Source organism: Sminthopsis crassicaudata, chromosome 2 (assembly GCF_048593235.1).
Source record: "Sminthopsis crassicaudata isolate SCR6 chromosome 2, ASM4859323v1, whole genome shotgun sequence".
Taxonomy (NCBI): domain Eukaryota; kingdom Metazoa; phylum Chordata; class Mammalia; order Dasyuromorphia; family Dasyuridae; genus Sminthopsis; species Sminthopsis crassicaudata.
Window position 1 is genome coordinate 554,453,899 of NC_133618.1, and position 20,334 is coordinate 554,474,232.

The 20,334-nt window shown below is 36.2% G+C and overlaps 1 long non-coding RNA gene across 2 annotated transcripts in view; it reads left to right on the forward strand.

Annotated features, from left to right (window-relative positions):
• LOC141558204 (uncharacterized) overlaps positions 1-20,334 on the forward strand; it is a 182,578-nt gene that overhangs the window by 4,526 nt on the left and 157,718 nt on the right. The window lies entirely within an intron of this gene.

Genomic DNA, 20,334 nt, shown 5'->3' on the forward strand with positions numbered 1-20,334 from the left:
CAATTGATGGACATTTTGTCAGTTTTTAGTTCTTTTCCATCACAAAGAGAGCTGCTATAAATATTTATGTATGTGTGGACTCTTTCCCTTTTTTAATGATCTTTTTGGTATACAGGCCCAGTAAACATTGCTGGATCAAAGAGTATGCTTTTAAAATTTCTTCTGAATGCCCTAATAATGATAAAATTTTTAAGAGTTATGAATATCATTTTCTCATGTAGAAATAAAATAAAAACAGTTTAAGCTTATTGAATCCCCCATGATTTCTCTTTCCTGTTCACTTTTTTATGCTACTTTTGTATCTTGTATTTGAAAGTCAAATTTTCTATTCAACTGAGATCTCATCAGGAATGCTTGAAAGGCCTTTATTTCATTGACTATATTTTCCCTTTGAAGACTTATACTTAGTTTTGCTGGGTAAGTGATTCTTGGTTGCAATCATGTTCCAAGGTCTTTGATTTCTTAATGTAGAAGTTTTTAAATTATCCTGCTTAGCTCCATGGTGTTTGGATAATTTCTTTTTGGCTGCTTGTATATTATTTTCTCAATTTGGGAAGTATAGAGTTTAGCTGCAATATTCCTTGGAATTTTCATTTTGGGAAATCTTTTAGGGGGTGATCAGTGAATTCTTTCAATTTCTATTTTACTCTCTGATTCTAAAATGTTATGGAAATTTTTCTTCATAATTTATTTCTAGACTCTTTTTTTTTCTTTTTTTGAGGCTGGGGTTAAGTGACTTACCCAGGGTCACACAGCTAGGAAGTATTAAGTGTCTGAGATCAGATTTGAACTCGGGTCCTCCTGAATTCAAGGCTGGTGCTCTATCAACTGCGCCACCTAGCTGCCCCCTAGACTCTTTTCCTGATCTTGACTTTCAGGTAGTACAAACATTCTTAAATTTTCTCTCCTAGAACTATTTTCCAGGTCAGCTGTTTTTCCAATGAGATATTTCACTTCTATTTTTTTTTTCATTTTTTTGATATTATTTGTTTCTTGATGTTTCATAAAGTCATTTGTTTCTACTTCCATAATTATAATTTTCTCCAGTGAGCTTTAGGACTTTTTTCCCTTTGGCAAATTCTATTTTTAAAAAGTTTTTTTTGTTTTTTTTTGGTTTTTTTGCTTCTTTCCTTTTGGCCAATTCTGCTTCTTAAGGCACCTTCTCTTTGGATTTTTGTGCCCTTTTTACTGTTTGATCTATTCTGTTTTTTATAACATCTTTTTAAAAGGTATTATTTTCTTCAATATCATATTTTTCTTTGAGACTTTGGATGCAGGAATTTTGACTTTTTTTTTTTTCTTTTTCTGGGGGGTATGTTTTGATCTTCCTTGCCACAATAATAACTTTTTATAGTCAGAATTTTTTTTTCCTGTTATTTGCTCATTTTCCCAGTCTATTTCTTGCTTTTTAACTCTGTTATAAAGTGAGGATCTGCTTCCAAGAGGAGAGGCCATTATGGTAAGCTTCAGAGTTTGTTTGTTTGTTTGTTTGTTTGTTTTTTCAGTTGTTTTTAGAGGTAAGGTAGGGAAAGATATGTTTCCTACTTTCCTGTATTATACACTGGTTTGTGAGCAATCTTGGAGCTGTGACCAGAATTCCTGCTCCTTTAAACCACAAACTCTTCTGTGCTAGTACTCCTATTCATAGTGGGAGGAAGACTTAGGACTGTGACCCAGATAAAAGTACAGGCAATGAAAAATAGTTCTGCTACTGGTACCAGCAAAGGAACACCTGTAAATCTCCTTCTGACTTATTGTCCAATCCCTTTATAGCCTGTGGACTGATTTCCACTGCTATCCCTAATCCCTTCCATGCCTGCTCTTTATTTATTCAGACTGGTCTGTGCTCATGGCTGTGCTGTACTGTGATCTTCTCTCACTCTGTTCATAAGGCCTTTTTTGCCAACCTCCTAAATTGTCTTGGGTTGGTAAATTATTTCACTCTGCCTTCTGGGGGGTTCCGCAGCTATAGAATTTGTTGAGTCATTATTTAAAGGTATTGGAGGGGTTTAGGAGAGAGCTCAGGTGAGCTATAGTTGCTTAACTAAATCCACCAAGTTGTTTACATGTTGCTCCAGCACTTGATCTGACTATTGGTATACTTATTTCCATTTGAGATCAATGATCTTAAATCAATTTAGAACAATCTAAGTTTGTTACAAGTGACATGAATGAAGACAGATGGGAGGGCTGAATTTTTTATTGTGGAAGTTTTTATGGACTTTAAAACAGTTTTAGGAACATGAAATTGAAAAAGACAGATTGGAGAGGGAGTAGTACTCTGAATAACTAGGTGAAAGGAAAACTTGTTTAAATTTTTACTAAACATTATACTAGGAAGGAAGGAAAGAGAAAATCTAAATATTCATGTTTTACAAAATAACATTTCAGTTGATTATTATGTAGTGAATTGTATTATGAGTGGACAGGACTTTGGGACGTAAGTACAGATATTTCCTGCTTGATCAGTCCAAATAATCATGTGTTTGCCCAGAGTTAGTTTCTGATCATGAGTAACAGAGGAACTATTACTCAAGGGAAAATTTTCCAATTGGCTACTGTATAGTCAGAAGAACTGATGACTCAGAGGTTGTAGAGCCAGAACAGATTGTACCCACAAAAGAGATGCTCCACCCATCCAATTCTTTTCTTTGTGGTGATGAGGAGATAGGATTTTTGTTGTGGTGGTTAAGTCATTTTTCAATCATGTCTGACACACTCTTGACCCAGTTTGGGGTTTTCTTGGCATAAATACTAGAATAGTTTGCCATTTCCTTCTTCAGTTCATTTTACAGGTAAGGAGCTGAGGCAAAAAGGGTAATTGTCCAGCTAGTGAGTGTCTGAGATCAGATTTGAATCCAGACTTTCTGAACTTCAAATCCTGCATTCTACTTGCTATGCCACCTAGCTGCCCAGATATTGCTTAGAATTGCCCTTTCCCAAATTGATTCTCGGAAAGCAACTCCAAGTAGTATGACAACTTTCTATCTGGTCATTTAGACTACATTCAGGTAGGAAGTATCTTTTTCAAGGGCTGGCCTTTATAACCTTGTCTACCTAGCTTATAGTAGATTGAATAATTTTATCCTCTTAATATGGTTTTTTAAACTTCTGGATGTGGAACTCCTGAATTGTTTATGAAATCTAGACAATTTTTCCAGCTATAGTGTTAAAAGGAAGCTTTTTTCTCCCTAAATCAGAATTAGGATTTGCATTCCTCCTTTATCTACTCCACAGGTTCTTAACCTGAGGTCTATGGATCGATAGGAGTTTGTAAACTTGAATGGGAATAAACAAAACAAACAAACAAATAAAAAACTACCTTTATTTTCACTTACCTCTAAATAAAATTTAACATTTCCTCCCAGTATGAATGAAAAAATATTATTCTGAGGAGTTTATACCTTTATTAGCCTGCCAAAAGAGTCCATGCCACAAGAAAGATTAAAAACCCTGCATCTGCGAGTAAGGCTTCATCTACTTCAGAGTTTGAGTAGGCCTGAAGGACTTTGAGCATTGATTCAAGGGCATAATTGAGCCCCCTTCCTGCTATCCTCCCATGACACAATCTCCTCCCTATTTCAGTCAAATATGGGCAACTATGTACTTATTGGTCAAGTTCAATTTCGTGGGTAGATCTCTAGTTTAGAATGTAAGGTCTCAGCCAATGAGGATGAGGGACAGTGGTGGGAGCCAGTGTTTTGCCTTAGGGACTAAAGGTGCAGTCCTGCTTCCTCTCTTCAATAGTCTGTTGGAAGGGTGGGACGCCCTTCTGGTGAGAATGTACAATAAACTTTGCTTTACTCTTAAAAAAATTAAAAAAATAAATAAAAAATAAAAAAACCCTTGATCTAGTGAATAGTTGATCTTAAGTTCTGCACAAAGCAATGACAAAGGGTTTTTTAATGAGGCCTTCTGAGATAGACAGAATCCAGAGTGATTCACCTTCATAAATGTTGGCCTTCTGCTCATTCTTCTTCATCAACTTCTGCAGGTTACCAGTTTGGATGAGATAGAATTCATCTATTCTAGTGCTTCTGATGAACTGGAAGACTACCAGCCTTACCATCTACCTTGGTACTGCCTTCTTAGATCCTCCGGGTGTTATCATAAGCTCTGCTCCAATATAGTCCAGACCCTCAGTACTATCTCCTGACTTAATTATGTAAATGAATGATATTAGTCCTTGCCAGACTCTCTATAGCTGAACTTTCTTATCCATATTGACTTCCTGTCTAAAACTATCTTTCTCCTTGGGAAGCTAGGTGGAATGGTAGAGCACCAGGCATATAGTCAAGAAGACCTGAATTCAAAAGTGTCTCAGACACTTATCAGCTGTGTGATATAACCCGTATTTCTCAGTTTCCTCACTTGTTAAATGTGCTGGAAAAGGAAATGACAAAACATTCTAGCATCTTTGCCAAGTAAACCCCAAATGGAGTCGTGAAGAATCAAAAACAATAACAAACAGCAAATAGAGAAGGGATTGTTATGACCTGAAAATAATAAAGACAAAAATAAAATTGGCTCCTTCTTTCAAGATTACATTAGGGGAATGGAGGTGGGTACAACAATCATATATGCAGGTTAAATAAATATTTCTTGTGGGAGATACCACTAGGATTAAGGAATAAGGAAAGGCTTTCTGTAGAAGGTGGTACTTGAGCTAATCTCGGAAGAAAGCTAAAGAGTCCAAGTAACAGGGAGGAGGAGTCACAAATGCCAAACAGATGACAGCCTGTGCAAAGATTGCTTGGCTGGGAGATGATGTAAGAAGTCTAGAGAACAACAAGTGGGCCAGTTTAACTGGAAGATAAAATATGCAGGGAAATAATATGAAATGTCTGGAAAGACAGGCTGGAGTGAGGTTGTGAAGGCCTTTATTTTTCAGACTAAGGAGTTTCCATTATCCTAGAGAAAATAGAAAACCATTGAAAAGTTTTGAATAGGAGAATAATATGGTCAAAGCTATGCTTTGGGAAGCTTATTTGCTTAGCTATATGGAAGATGGATTGGGCACAGATAGATTGGAGAATCTAGGTAAACTTCATTAGTGTCTATTAAAATAGTTCAAGGAAGAAGTGAAAAAGACCTGAAGTAAGGTAAAAGTGGAACAATGTAGGTGTGGAAAGGAATCATTTGGAAAAGATTGGGACATAGATGTAGACCCAACAAATGAAGATGAGAAAATAATGCCTTCTAAGTAGATTGAAAACAAGTAGGAAGTAACTTGGAAGCAAGAAAGGAGATAAGGATTTGGGACTGGAGTGAGTGGTCTAGGTCAAGAAACTTCTTAAAACCTGAGAAAATATCTGGGGATATAACTTCAGTGTTGTTTACATCAGCAAAACATGACCTTTGGGCCCTTTTAGGAAGTGAAATAAGCATTTTATGTAGAAAATAAAATGGTGAGGGGAATAACTTTTATGTGGACATATACATAGTCTAGCTTAGTTCCTTGCCTAAAGTAGGCATTCAAAATATTCACTGAATTGATGACTGGTGGTAATAGGCTTCTCTCCCCATCATTCCAACTATAATATCTATATGCCTTATGTCTTTTCCCTATTGCACATTTATGTAGCATTTTACATTTATTTAGCATTTAAACATACATAATTTCATTTGATTCTATAATCCTAATGATAATGAACCCCAAATATTCAGTTATTTTTATAATATAATTTCTTTAGATTTTGTCTCCTGGCTACTCCAGCATAAACAGCCACACTATGAAAAATCTTAAGGCAATAATTTCTGGATGAAGAAGCAAAGTTGAGTGAGTGCAATTGTTGGCTTTAACTTCGGCTGTTTTTGCTTTATAGGCAATGAACTGAGAGTTTTTCCTTATCAACCAATCAACCAACCAGCATTTATTAAATACTTATTCTAATTATTCTTTGTCAAGTATTAAAACTCTATCTCTTTTTCTTCTTCCCCCTCCCTCATGAAAGCTCTTCTGTGCTCCCTAAGACAAAGAAAAATATATTCTTCAAAATGCTCAGAGAGTCCCACAGGAGAAATGCTAGAATAATTCTTGGGCAGGGAGGTACCCTGCTATTGAAAAAGAAGGAAATGAGACCAAGCAGGTCTGACAGAAACCTGGGCATTCCAATGAGTCCCAGATTAGAAACTACCATGGCTAAGAAAACTGGTCCAATTCTTAGAAGCTAGATCCTTAGTTATTACTTCTTATAATGAGCCTGACTCATCTGCTACCTGGCTTGGGAGAAGAGAAAGGGGTTGCAGAAGCTGAATAGGGAAGAACCTTTCAGTGCCTTTTCTTCCCTCGGTCCCTTCAGGGGAAGCTAGCCTGAATGGGAACCTTGCGTATCACCCAGAAAGGTAGGAATGAACCCCTGCCTTGTTCTGCTCAATTTTTTAGGATTCAGAAAAATTTAAACAAGCTACATGCATAAGAGGATGCAGTAGAAGAGGAGGAAGAAAGGAGGGCACAGGTGGCGAACCTCATTGAGAGGTTACCAAGAAAAGGCTGGATAGAGTCAAATACAAACTCATTTATATAGATTTGGCAAACATATCAAGTATATTCTTTACTCAAAGAAATAAGAAGTATCTTTAATTTATGCTACCTAATTCTATATTCATTGTTGTATAACTTTTCTCCCCCTCCCAAACCATCAGGACAACAGGATGGGAAATCTTCAGGCACTTTTTTCTTCTTGATGTTTCAGTTTTATGTCATATTACTCACAAAATGTTTCTTGGAACTTGCTCCTCTAAGGAGTATACAGTAGTAAAGCAAGAGTAGTACAGTGGAACAAAATTTTACCTTTGGAGACACAAGATTTGCCTTCAAGTCCAAGCACTTATGAGGCAAGCTCTAAGAGCTCTATAGATCCCCTGCTTCAGTCGCCTTCATGGCTACTGCAACAAATTGTTCTCATCAAACCATCCTACCAGGGAAGTCTTCACATGCTCGAGGTAGGTCTCCCCCTAAATCACTAACGGGTTTGAAGTCTGTTGTTTCCTTCAACCTGGTTTGACCTGTCTGCAGGGACAGTTTTCCAGGATATGACTGCTTCATGCTACATCTTCGGGGAGCACAGGTGAGAGTTGTGAGAAGGAGGACACCAAAAGTGAATAAACAGCCCTGGAAAGGTTCATCAAGCCCTCCCAGGAGAGGTGCTAATCTCCTCTCTGAATATCCCATATACCCCCCCCCAATTTCCTTATCTGTAAAATGAAGGGTGCTCCTGTCAGGGAGTATGGACCCTAGAGTCAGAAGACTCTGAATTCAGAGCTGGCAAGTCACTTACCCTGTTTGTCTTAGTTACTCATTTGGAAAAGAGTTGGAGAAGAAAATGACAAACCAATCTTTGTCTAGAAAATTCTACAGGACAGAAAGGATTCAACAACAACAAGGTACATTTGAGCTCCAAATCTGTTCATTAAAGTCATCAATTTTGTGTATTTGCCCTATTTCTTTCCTCATGGGTATTCACCACAGAAAAGGAGCCAAACTAAGACCAGCATAATTGTTCAGTCTAATGAACTGGAAGTCAGCAAACCAAGGGTTTTATCTGTGTAATCATGGGCAAATTAGGATCCTGAGATCATAAGATTATAGATTTTGAGTTGGAAGGGACCTATGAGATTATACAACCCTATTCTTCCCCTTCTCCCCCACCCTGCTTCCCAGCCTCATTATTTTTTCATAAGAAATGAAGCATGGAGAAGTTAAATTACTTCATCAGGGTCATTTAGCTTATAAGAGTCTGAAGAAGGAATTTGAATTATACTCAGGGCAAGGTATTCCTGACTTCAGGTTCAGGTTTTCTTCACTACTCACTCAGCTTTCCTGAATCCCAGTTTCTAATAAGCTTAATTTTTCCTAGAAATTTAGTAAACTGTTAAGTAAATTAGAGTTTTTCCATATTACCATTGTTGGCCATGTGTATAGCATCCTATTCATTTACCTTGTAAATGAATTCACTTCTTCATAAAGGAGGCCTATGTGGGAAGAGTCTAGCTGAACTCTTTCACTCTTACAAGAACGCCACTGCTTAATCTCTAATGGTGATGGGTCAAAGGCCATTGTGGAAAAAAACACTCATACAATGAATATCATCCATGTTCCACAGGTCATTATGAAACCCGATGAATTTGTGTTTAGAGATCTTTGTATTAGTAGGAAATAGGAGATAGTACAGAAATCCTGTTGTATTAAGTACATATAAGAAACTCTTCTTTCTGATTGAGCTAAATCTATCACTAAAATGTCTTATGAGAATACCCTATGTTCCAGAACTCTCAGGCTTCAGCCAAAATCAAAAGCACAGAAGTAGGGGGAACATGAAAGATAATGAAACCAAAACATAACTGCATAGCAATCTTGGCAGAGGACATTTGATTTAGGAGCTATTCTGGAAATAGCTAAAGATTCATGAAGTTCTTATTTGTTCCAAACTCTTTTACCCATCTGTGGCCCAAAGCTGGAAGAATTTTCCCCATCCCAATTGGTCACATGACCCTGGAACATTAAGATAGAACTAGCTGTGATACCCTTCTGTAAATAGTTTTTTCCCCCTTTAATTGAATATTTGTTATGTAAGTAAATCACTATTATTTTCATTTCCTCACCCTTTTCACAGTAACTCTTTCACCTCACCCAAAGATACCTATTATATTGTTAAAGGTTGATTATAGTGGGGCCTTTATCTCCACTAGTGAGCCCTGAGGCAAATTTATTATTCTAAAGACATAAAGTGATTTCCACTGAGTGAGACAATTGAAATGTAGATACTCAGTGGGTTTGTTTCTTTGGCTGAAAGAAAATCAAGGTGGAAAGCCATAAGTGTTAGACATGGGGAGATAAAGCAAAAGTTAGGGATTCTAAAAACCACCCAGAGGAAACAAGTTCAAGAAGCAGGCTGTGCAAAACCCTTTTATTGTGTCTCTTTCTAGCAGATACTTGAGTAACCTGATACTGGGAGTGGCTTCCTTAAATGCTATTTGACTAACCTATGCAGATCTGCATAAACCAAAAGCACCAGCTAAATAAGTTGCCCACATGCAGGATAGTGGCAACTCTTTAAGGGCATGGAGAGAATAACAACCACCAGTAAAAATGAAACTGAATGATGCATTTATAAGCTTTGCCTCCAAAGGAGAGATTTCTGATTAAGGCTCCTTTTTTTCACAGAGTGGGGGAATGTAGGGAGATTGATGGAAGTGGGACTAAACTGTTTAATAAATGTGTTGATTGGTTTTGCAAAAGTGTCTTTTTTCACTTCTCTTTTAACAATCTATATATTATAAATAATTGATCTCTATCTGGGGGAAGACATGAGGGAAATGAAGATGATCTAAACACAAAAGCTATCAATAAAAACTAAATAAATAGAAAAATGAAACATCTTTTCCCTTGTGTATTCCTCTGGAATACATTTGGAAGGATATATATTCAAAGTACATTGTTCTGAACTTACACCCCTGACTCTCTCTCTTCTGTCTTTGTCCCTATGTCTATATAAACTCTTGAAATCTATTCATCAAAAGATATAGATTTCCTTCAAAAGGAAGAAGACATTTTACACATCATTTGGTCCAATCCCTTCCTTTTAGTCAGTTAAAAATCATGTATTAAGTGCCTATTATGTGCCAGACATCGTGTCAAGGATAGATAATACAAAAAAAGGGGGCAAAAGACAAGTCCCAGTCCTCAAAGAGCTCACAGTCTAAAGGGGGAAAAACACAAGCAAATTTTAGCATACAACAAATTATGTAATGCCGGAGAAACTGAGGCAAGATAGAGATTAGAGAGTTTTTAATATTTTATTAATTGGAGAGTTTAATTGACTGGACAGGACTCTCATCTCAAAGTATCCAGTGATGAATGGGGGAATGAAAAACCCTTTTATAGCTTTTCAGACAAAGAAAAGAAGAGCGGGAAAAGTTAGAACTGCTTGGTTCTGTCAGAATGGGGGGAGGCTGTAAATTCTTACTAAAAGCCAGAGTCAGGAAGTTCAAATAAACAGAAGTAAAGATGTCAGTGAAGTATCCAAGATAGTCTTATCTTTTGGAATATTTTAGAGGGGCAGTATCATAAATTCTTGAGGGCAGAAGGAGCTAGGAGCCCGAAAGTCTGATCTGCTCATCTCCCATTGACGATTTATAACCTTAGAGCAAATGGTCCTCAGTCTTAATGAACCAGGGGGATTTTATAACTTAAGGGGGTTGAGGCAAACAGTTAAGAAAACTGGAATAGAACAATTCAGGGAAACTCAGGACAATAAGGGGAACTAGTGCAGGGAAACTGAGGTAGAACAGCTCAAGGAGACTGTAGCATAACAATTATACATAGGAAATGGGTAAAAAATTAAATGAAGGAAGGCACAAGACAAGAGGGATTGGAAAGACTTTCTAGAGAAGTCCCAGTTAACATTTGGGACTAAAAGTAAGCTAGGGAAGTCAGTAGGTGAAGATGAGGGAGAACATTACAGGCATGGGGGGAGAATTAGAGAAAATTCATGGAGCTGAGGGATGGAGTGTCTGGGTCAAAGAACAGCAAGGAAGCCAGTACTACTGGATCAAAGATTTTGTGGGTACAAGGTTAGGACAGGATTGTGTATCTGGCACAATTTTTGACTGACTACAAGAAAGGCATGAAAAGATTGTAAAGATAGGAGGCAACTAGGTTATGAAGGGCTTTAACATCAAGCAGAAGATTTGATCCTAAAAGCAGTGGGCAGTTATTGGAGTTTTATTATTTAGGGGATTGATATGGTCTGACCTGTGCTTTAGGAAAACCAATTGGAGGATGGACTGGAGTTGGGAAAGACTTGAAGCAGGCAAACCAAGAATCATGCTTGAGATGATGAGTTCTTGCACCAGAGTGGCAGCAGTTTCAGAAGAAAGAAGGAAGAATATTTATGAAATATTTATTGCAATGTGAAATCAATTACCTTTGGCAACAGATAGGATATGGAGGATGAGAGATGGTGAGATGTTAAGATACTATGATGTGAGCCTAGGATGTGGGAGGATGGTGTTGCCCTCTTAACTAATAGACAAGGTAGAAGGGGTGAAGGATTTGAGAGTAAAATGCCTCTATAGTTTTGGACACGATAAGTTTAAGATGTCTACAGGACATCCATTTTAAGAAAGGCAGTTAAAGTATATGAGATTGGAGGTGGGCAGAGAGTTTAGAGCAGGATAATAAGATTTGAGAATCGTTAGCAGGGAGAGATGGCAATTAAATGCATGGTAGCTGATAAATTCCCCAAATGAAGTAAAATAGAGGGAAAAGAGAAGAGGGCCAGGGAGTGAAGCTTCTGGGGTACCTATCATTAGAGGGGATGATCTGGATAAGGATCCAGAAAAGGTGATTGATTAGGAATGATAAAGAGGAGAACCAGGAGAGACCTTTCCAGGTCAGGGGACCCTAAAGCCCCTGCTATTATTTCCCTAGAAGTTATACTACATTCAGGACAAAGTAGCACAATAGTATTCATAAGTTTACTAAACCCAGAGGAAGAGGGAGAAAAAGGGTTGAGGGGTAGTATTCACTCAGAAGTAGTCTATATGTTAAGATGGCTGGGGTAAAAGACTGGATGTGAAATACAGTCTTCCACTATAGCTTGGTGATGTGGGGCAGGTGTACTAGACAGGAAGTAATAGTTAAGATTGCATTTAACTTACCAAACTTTGCCTGAAATTCTAAAACTGGGAATCAGGTATGCTAATGTAAAGAGAGTTGGATTTGCAATCAGGACAGAGTTCCACTCCTTCCTCAGACCCTTACTAGTTATATGAAGCTGAGTAAATCGCTTAAGCATTCTGCCTCAGTTTTCCTCATCTGTTAAATGAGCCTAATAACACCTTCTCCTCTTCTCCCCCCAAAATACTTTATAAAAACTGAAAGCACATTTAAGTAAATGATGAGTGAAATAATTCTGCTCAGGGAGAGTCTTTGCCAATATATAAATAAATGCTTTGGACTTGAAATGAATACTGTTTTTGATAGTCATTAAACAGACACTAGATTTAGATAATATTTATGATAATAACAGTAATTAATTTAGATAATTTAAATTAACTTAATTTAGATAATAACAGTAATAATAATCTTATATTTCAAAACTCCAAGGATCTGTGATTTCTTTAGGATGGTTTTCTTCTTATTCAGGCAGATCATACGACATGTTGCTAACTCCATGTGGTTGAAACCATGTGTTGATGGGGGTTGAGGTCCCTTTAAGATTCCTTTCTAATTGCCCAACCCATGGCTGACCTTGATTCACAAATCCTGGTCAAAGGCATCCTTTGAATATCCGGGCCCAGCCCCACTATCAGCTCAGCTTCCCCCAGCCCTCACCTGATCTGAGCTAACTGAAAAGCCCACCAAGAACTTGGAACTGCCCACAATCTTTTGGGTATAAAAGAGATGAGCCGGAACTCCTTCTTCACAAGAGCCCTCCCAGCCAATACTCTAGCCATGTAAGGGTTCCTGCCCGCGGCCACCTCTGGCCCTGGTGTCTTTCTAACTGAGCTTTACTTCCAAATTTCTACAATAAACCTTTTATCAATCTAGGTTTTTGGGCCTATAAATTCATTTTACAGGGGACACTGCGCCTCATGGGATTATCTTATTATCTATGCATCGAGAAATGGGGTTCCCCCTTTCCTTTCCCTCATTAGTGTCACTTGGAATACCTGATTTTAGACCTGTTTCTTTATTTGGAAAATGAGGGATTTGAACTAGTCTTCTGGTGTCTCTTCCATTTCAAGAACTATAATGAATACAATTTCTCCTTCTGTCAAATGAAAAAACAGGAGGAGGTGATGCTGTGCTAGTGGTAGAGAACTGAGGTGGGAATCCCCTCTGGTCGGCACACAGATCCAACGTGAAATAATTCACAAACCCAAAAAGTCTGAATGGCAAAAGGGATTTTTATTGGTACTGCGAAGCCAGCTTTGGTAGGAAGACAGACTCCTTAGTGGCAAGAGATCCTGTCAGGGAAATAAAAGTTAACAATGAGAAGAGAATGTCTTTACAAAAGGCACGAGTCCTAATAGGCAACTTTGCCAAGAGAGTTCATTGGCAAAGCATAATCCTACTTCAGACTTCTGCAGAGATTTCCTGGAGTTCAAAATTGTCTTTTTGTAAGAAGTCTGAGGCTGGGGCTTCTATTCAATGTCCCCAGGCATAGATTTTCAGGTGAAAAAAGAGTACTTATCTTGGAGTTTCAAGCTATTCAATAGGATTAACAGGCCCACATCTCCAACTGAAGGAGACCACTTAAATTTGAGCTACTGGGCTCCTTGGCTAATCTTCATCTCAATAGAGGGTGCAACTATTCCTTGCCAAGATTTCCAACAGAATGAAGCCACTTAATTGCCCTGTCAGAGGACCGTTTCAGAGTTCACTTGCTTCCCCTCAAAAGTCTAAGGTGACTGTTTCAGGATTCACCCTGTGAGAGACAGACTCTTCAATCATCAGAGAGAGAGAGAGAGAGAGAGAGAGAGAGAGAGAGAGAGAGAGAGAGAGAAAGAGACAGAGACAGAGACAGAGATAGATAGACAGGGACAGAGATGGAGAGAGAAAGGAAGAGGGAGAAAGAGGGGGACAATGTGTGTGCATGTAAAGATTGAAGATATATAGATTTATGTAACTACTATCTTATGGACCACTGTAGATGCTTTGATAGATGCTTTGTAGGGAATAAATGTCATTGAGCAGTGTATTAATAAAGTGATCTGGCTATCCATGTTATGATATCTATGAGTGTGCAACATAATTAAAAATTTCTTTTAATTTTTAGAAAAGGAAGCATTTTTAGAAAAGGAGGAAAATCATAGTACTAATGATTTAGTCTAGTGTTTTGGTGGGAGGAGGACTGGAAAAATATACTCTAATTCATAACTGAAAAAGAAATCCTAAATGAAACATTTAAATTTAAAGAATGACAGGTGTGAAAGTGCTTTGAAAAATGTCTGAAATAGGTTATGCTTCTTGAGGCAAAATCAAGCTAATTATACATGATGAGTTGATTGTATTTTTGTCTGTCTATGTATTTCAAAGCCTTCATCCACTGATACTTCTTTCTAAAAGTGAGGTAATAGCAAGATATGGGGGCATGGAGCAAATACCTTGAGACCTATGTCTGAAAAAGTAATCCAAGATAGTTAGTAGCCTAATCCTGGCTGAACCTGACTCATGGAAACAGATGCTTCAGGATTATTGACAAAAGCTTTTTTAATCACCTCCCAACCAAAACTGGGTGTAGGAGCTTTGTGAGAAGGCCTGGCATGAAATGATGTTTATGTATTTCTGCTGATGTTTTGGGTAGAATCTCTTGTTTTTAAAAAAGTAGGGCTGACTCAGATACAATAGATGGCAACTATTTGTGCTTAGTGATTCCTAATTTCTTAAATTCTGTAAAGGCAGGAATGAAATTAGTTTAACTTGCATTTAGAATCTTCAGCTCTCTCATATAGATTGATATGTAGGCAAGATTATAGAGTATGTGAATTTTGTCCTTAGTACCTTCCCACTTCGCTTTTCTACACTTCTTTCTCTTAACTATGCCTTCTTGCTACATAATTCTATCTCCATGTTGCTTGGTCAATGTTCAGTGTACTTCCTTATTTGCCCCTTTCTATGTGGCCTTCATACTTGTGGCTTATTTTTCACCTTTCTCCCAACAAAACTTGGACTTCTAAGATCCATTTCTTAAGGACTCTGGTCTTTGATTTTGATTTTAAGAAGACTGATTAATCAACGTTGAGATGTTTTTGGCTGATAATGCTTTCCATGAGCTATTTTGGAGTTTAACTGTGGACTCTTAAAGACCCACGATCTTAATCCATAGGAATTATCTAGAAGAATGGATACTAAAGATATGAGCAATTTATACTTCTTTAGAATGTTCTGGACTACTATATATATGGTCACAAGGAGCTTAGGCCATTTTGAAAACAAAAACAAAAACAACTGTGTGCTTCCTTTTATTCCTCTGGTAGTAGAATATTTCACAAACTACAGCCACATTTATAGAATCACTTAAAAATCCAAGTTGCTAACTAGTCCACAGCATGCTCCCAAGAGAATCCCTTCAAATTCACCCCAAGATAGCCACTCAACTATTCCTTGAATGCCTCCAATAGGGGAAAACCATTACCTTTAATGATAATCCATTCCTTTTGGATAGTGTTGAGAAAAAAGTTTTTTTCCTTATATCAACTTTAAGTCTGTTTGTTTTTTGTATCTTTGCCTTCATTGTTCCTAATATGTTCTTCTAGAACTAGGGAATTATTTCCCCCTTGTGACTTCTCTTTTCCAGGCAAAACATCTTCAGTTTCTCCAATCTATATTCATATAACATGGACTTGAGGTACTTTACCATACTGATTGCCCTTGTCTTCACTCTTTCCTGCTTTCAATATTTTTTCTCAACTGTGTTACCCCGAAAGGAAAGCAGTACTTCAGACAATCTGGCCAAGGCAGACCTCCTTCTTTTTGGAAGTTATGCCTCTCAATGTAGCCAATTTAAGCAGATTTAGATTGCCTTGAGTTCACATGGAATCCCTCAGATCACTTTCAGATAAACTGCTTTTTAGCTAGGCCTGCTATAATTGCTTTTAAGAATATAATCTAAATATAACCTTAAAACTTTTGAGTTCTCTTGGTTTTTGGTTTTTCTTTCACCTATGGATAACCAGAATTAGCTTGTGCTATCCATTCATATTTTATATTTCACCTCTAGTACACATTAAAATTTTTGTATATGACCATAGCAAGCCACTTAATATAAGTTTTAGGCAACAGTCAGTGACTGTAGGTATGGGTTTTTATTTGTTGCTGTTTGGTTATTTCAGTTATATCAGATCCCATTTTGGGTTTTCTTGACAAAGTTATTCAAGCTTTATTAGGCATATACTATGGAATATGCACTATATAAAAAATGAAAATATAAATCCTATAAATTAAATAATCTCTATTGGCAAGTATTTTCCACTCTAATAGGAGACAGCAAGGTTATATATAAGGATATATAGCATAAACTATACAAATACATTTTGAATTTCAAAAATACATAGAGGATTAAAGAAAATATACAAAGAGCATTAGCAATTGTGCAAATTGGAAAGATTCCACTTAGAAGATATGGCTACAGTTGTCTTTTGAAGGAAGAGAGGAATTTTACAAGGAAAAGGTACGGTTGTGATTAAATTAATAATGAAATTCCATTCAATTCTGTTTCTTAATTGGCAATCTTTATATATTTTTAATCTAATCATTGCTAGCAATACAAATCTACTCAATTTGGGCATGAAACTCTGAAGCTCTTTCTCCAAGACTGATACTTTTGTGATAGTAAACTAGGACATTTTGGTCTCATTTCTAACTCAGTCCTAGAGCATTGAATGGGTCTTTCCTCAAATAAAGACTTGGGGAAAGACATTGATTTAAAAAGCCCAAGGTCACTCATTGTATCCAGCACCATTACCAATCATCTTGAACTTGATCTTGCTCTTAGATTTTAATGACTGGAAGAAAGAGTGAGACTGAAAAGTGATATTCCTTAAACTCAAATTTGACCATGTCATTTTCAATAAATTTATATAAATTCAAAAAATTCCTGTACCTTTATTGTTACCTCTAAAATAAAATAAAAACTTCATTATTATTGTTTTTAAGTTTTTAAAGCTCTTTATAATCTTACCCCAATGTATCCTTCTTACCTCATTGTACATGGTCAAATTGGTCTTTTTCTCATCTTCAAGCATGACCTTCAACTCCCATCCCTGAGTCCCTAAAATTCCGGCCTTCCTTCTGCTTGCTGTCCATCCTTCATTCTCAAAGAGGATCAATGACATTATGAGAGTGATATCTTGACTTGCAAGTAAATTGGATTTAAGTGAGTCATAATCTCATACAACCCCTAAAGAAACAGACTTTAGCAAACAACCCATAAACTAAGTCAGGTTATAGATTTCATTTAGAGGATTTACCAATAGGCTAATTGATTGAGGAAAAAGATTGACATTGTCATCAAGTAGTCAGGGAATAGTTAGTTTCTTATCTAAGGAATGTTTAAGATGGTTAAATAAATTTTCATATCCCATGGTACAGGCTTTGGCCAGGTTAATAAGTCAATAATCAAAATTTCCCATTGCAGTGGGAGTATTCAGCTTTTGTCTTTGGTTCCAAACATTTGCATACAGTAAGCCCCTGACAAATTCTTGTTAAATTGATTTGAATTTAATATATAGTTATCCAAGTTTAAAATAGCAGTATCTGATTCACATGTCACCTGGAACTATTTGATTTGAAGAAAGAAAAGGGAACGACTTGTGGAAATCATTTAGCATTGCTAATTATAATTAGAACTTTGTTTAAAGTAAACTTTGTTTACTCTAACCAGTGCTCATATATGAAGTCATTTTGACATTATGTGTTTCAGAGACATCTGCAACTTATTGAGAGGCAGCATGGTATTTTGGACTAAATGCTTGATTTTGAGTCTAGAAGCCCTGGCTTCAAATCCTGCCAAAGACACAAAATAGTGATTATGTGATTATGATTACACACAAATTATCTCATTTCTCTTTTAGTCAGTTTCCTTACCTATAAAATTGGGATAAATAGTATTTTTGTTGCCTACCTCACAGATTGTTATGGGTTGTGTTTTGCTATCTTGAAAGGGTTATATGGATGTAAATAACTATTAAGGGCTTGTAAAATGAAGTGTAAAACACATTAAAAACTCACTTTGCTTTAAGATACTCCTTAGAATAACATCCATCTTCTGTTTAGATAGTTTAAGTCTATGGCTAAATTAATAGATTCCATTTCAATTCTGTTTCTAAAATGGCAATACTTGAGACTTCAGCCATTATACTTTTATCTAACCATTTCTATTAGTACAAACCTAACTCAATTTGGTAATGAAAAAAAAACCCAGTGGGTTTATGGAGAAAAGGGTGATATGCATAAATAAAGTTCCTCCCTCTTCCAGTTTTTACAGATGGTTCAAGAGAGCTGGTTTGCCAATTTGTCACCTTTCTTTGCGTAATGATATGGTTGGGAAGAAGAGAATGTAAGAATGGCAGTGGTTAAAACATGGAAAACCAGGGAAAAGTATTTGAGTTTCCCAATTTTTAAAAATCATGTACAAATAAATTCTAGATAAGTAGATAGTGCTGAGCTTAAGAGTCAAGATAATCTAAGTTAAATCTGGCTTCAGATTTTTATTAATCAGGAAAGTCATTTAACCTCTGTCTGTGTATTCATTTGTAAACTGAGACTAACAATAAAACTTATTTCCCAGAGTTGTTTTGAGGGCAAAATGAAATAAAATTTGTAAAGCACATTTTAAACTTTAAAATGATATATAGGACCTATTGTTGTTGTTTCTCTATAATCATATGTCCCTAGGCAGAGTAAGAAGGCAATTGCTCTGAGTTAGGAACCTCAATGGCTTGTTCATGGTTAGAGCAAACCAGGAAGTTTCTATAAATGTAATCTAATCTTCTAATACCAAATTCAATATTCTTCTCATTATCATTCTCATTTCCTATTGTCTTTAGTGTTCTGAAAGTCAAATTAGATACTTCAAAATTGTTCCCATTACATAGGGATAGTACACAGAATAAAAAATATTATCCACAGCAACAAGAAGCATCAACTTTTATTATGCATCAGTTTATGTTATGTATTTTAGAGCTTTGCTTTAAAAAATAGAGCATCATTTTAAAAAATGGGATGGCTTTTTCTTGGCTTGGAAGTTAATATTGTTGAAACATATTCCCAAGAATTTACAATAAATTATAAAATTTCAATGAACTGCAATTGAGTCCTATTTTGCCTTTATTTATAAAAAACAAATTAATAGCAAATGAATAAAGCAGTTAAACTATTATCTAAGCAATAATACTAAACAAAACAACTAATAAAACAACAACATTCAAACAGCTGCTTAAGAAAATTCAAATTATGTTTCATTTGATGTCAAACTGGGAGTTGGGTAGAATAAAAAGCAAAGTAAATATTGACTCATTTGTGTGAGAATACAGAAAATTTCTCATTTGTAAATAGAAAAAGCAAATAAACCATGATTTATAAAAACCCTGGCTACCTAAATAAGTTAATGGCTCTATTTTTAAAATTCTTATCATGTAAACTGTGAACTGACAATTATAATTGAAAATTACCCGTTTCTCTATGAATTTAATATACATATAGTTAACCACCTGCTTGACTGTTAGAGGGAGCCGTTTAAACGTGCAAATGGATGTACAAATGTTTAAAGGCTTTTGAACCAAACACATTAATTGTCAGTCTGTGTTAATGGAAACACACAGAATGGAATATCTCTTTCTGTTGTAATAAATATAAAAACTTACTGTGTTTTGCATCCTTTCTTTTAAAAATACATGAAGGCCTTTTATGAAGACTTACATAAGAAACTGTGCCCTAAAAAAGGTTAAGAAGAAATTGTAAAAAAGTTAGCTCTGCAGGGTAGATTACAAGTTCTGCTTTCCTGGACATGGTCTATTTATGAATTATTATTACCAGAAAGAAATGTGGGAAAGTGGGTAGCACAATGGACATGTAATCAAGAAAACTCAAATTTGAATCCTATCTTAGCCACAAAACACCTGTGTGACCTTTGGCACATAAGTAGGCACTTGATTTCTTTGTTAGTTTACTTACAGAGAATTGTGATGAGGAACAAAAGTTATATAAAAAGGGTCTTTGTAGATTTAAGACACTATGTAAATATGAGATATTATTACTACTGTGTTCAACTATTTATGCATTGAATGCAAACTGTCACAAATGGAATGAAAGACTCTTAAATGACAATGAGAAATGAGTAAAGTTTGTTCCTGGGCTCCCATCTTCCTTTTGCCACTTGATCTATGGATACTCAAAGCTTAATTATTGGTATACAGTTCTCTTGGAAATTTCTTACACTGCACTACCCCAGCAGTGTAATATAAATAGGCTATTTTGATATAAGAAATGCTATGCTTATCTTTTTTTTTTTTTTTTGTCCTCATAAATATATCTGTACTGAGTTTCTCCCAAAATCAAAACAGGTTGAGACACCTGGAATTGCTAAAGATCACATAATTTGGTTCCTTTATTTTATTGAGAAAAATGAAGGCCAAGGAAAGTGACATGAATTCAGCACTATAAATTCCTAATTATCTATTTTTATTCCTGAGTCAAGTCGAGGGCAGGAGAATGAGGAGAGTGAGTTTACCTGTGGCATAGTGACCGAGGGGAATAAGTATACCTCAGACAAGACAAAGTACAAGTAGGATGTTTTCAGAAAAAGTTGGGAAGACTTAAATGAA